The sequence below is a fragment of the Chiloscyllium punctatum genome, chromosome 35, assembly GCF_047496795.1.
Source record: "Chiloscyllium punctatum isolate Juve2018m chromosome 35, sChiPun1.3, whole genome shotgun sequence".
NCBI classification, from domain to species: domain Eukaryota; kingdom Metazoa; phylum Chordata; class Chondrichthyes; order Orectolobiformes; family Hemiscylliidae; genus Chiloscyllium; species Chiloscyllium punctatum.
The window spans coordinates 68004929-68006451 of record NC_092773.1 but is presented as its reverse complement, the minus strand read 5'-3'; the positions used below and the strand labels follow the sequence as shown (position 1 = coordinate 68006451).

General features: G+C 42.6%; 1 non-coding gene across 1 annotated transcript; it reads right to left on the bottom strand.

Moving 5' to 3' along the window:
• Positions 1-915: 915 nt before the first annotated feature.
• On the bottom strand, positions 916-989 carry trnat-cgu (transfer RNA threonine (anticodon CGU)). Its single transcript has one exon. It is a non-coding gene; the product is annotated as a tRNA-Thr (tRNA).
• Between the last annotated feature and the right edge of the window lie 534 nt (positions 990-1523).

The following is a 1523-nucleotide window of genomic DNA, read 5'->3' as shown; positions in this document are numbered from 1 at the left end:
CTGTTGAATCAGGATTTTTATCAAAATATCTCAATGACAGACAACCGTCACCTTTACAAATTCAAAAGGACATTATTGACTGTAATGCTGTTTCCGTTGCTCACAGCTGGTGAAAGGCTGTGCTTAAATGATTGCCTTCTTTCGTTTCCTTTCTCTCGGTTTGCAGCAATGTCGAATGGAGAATTGGTCCTTTCAGTGTCTAACTCAGCATGTGTCTCCATATGTCTCTCTTTGTCTCTGTGCATCCACCTCACCCTCTTCCTGTTTCACATTCACCAACACTCTGTCTGTCCATCCAGCTCATTACCTATTTCAGCTCCATGAAATCTCTGACATTTCGAGACAGTTTGAGTGTGGAGCTGCTGAGAGGCTTTTTGTCCACCGATTGGAGTGCATTGAACTGGGCTCACATTCTCCAGATAATGTGTCTGCCACTTCAAACCAGGCAAGGCGACACTTCTTCCTCAAACAATTATGACTGTTTCGAATTCAAAATAGAATTCCGAATCCACCTGGAAAAAAACAATTACAAATAAGGAAGCACAACGATGTATATACTGTTGGTTTAAATATATGAATGGTGACATCAGAGAATGAGAGTGATCAGCTGATGGTATCTCTGCCATTACCACAATATTCCCCGGCAAATCTGCAGCGTCTCCTGCCTCATCTCGTTGTTCCGACCTCACTGGGAATGAAGGAGGGGGAATATAAGATGAGGAGAAGCAGAAGTGCTTGTGGAATAATGTAAAGAAACCACAGACATAAGTAATAGTTCGGAATATAAAAAAACTGGCATTCACCGTTGGAACTTAACCTGGATCACCAAATCATAACAGCGTTAAATTCCAAAACGACGCTGAGTTACTTTCGTGAAGACCGGAGACACCAAGCCCAAATATAAACACAACAAGTAGGCACTGCTGGGAATTGAATCCAGGATCTCCTATTTACGAGACAAGCGCTTTAACCGACTAAGCTACGGCGCCACCGGCACAAGGTGCTTATTCATCTATATGTGAAGTTGCTTAACCACTTCCTCACAGTAGTTGGACATGTGTTTTCGGATCAATGTTGCTCACAGAGAATTGCAATCAATCCTCGAATTTTCAAATACAAACAGTTTAAAGCTGGAAATTCTCCACTGAAAAGGCACAGAAAAACATAATCTCTTCTTGCATTCATTTAAAACTGGTAGTTTCGCCTGGTTAAAGTGACAGGAGAAAGAGGATGTGTTCATTCTATCGGGGCCCATGAACCACGTTAATACACACAGAGGGGACCTCACATCAAGAGGAACAAGGTCATTGTGGTGAATTGACGAGGTGCAATGTGCAAGTAAGTATAAACATTGGGCAGTAAAAGCTGACCCAATGGCACCGACATTGAGTTTTGCACCATCAGTTCCGCGCTCACTTCCTGCCTTATGCCTCCCAGGCATCATTGTCTATCGCTTTATTTTACTTGTCTTCGTCCACGTCTCAACTTACTTCAAATGATTGCAGATGTCTGATGGGAACCTT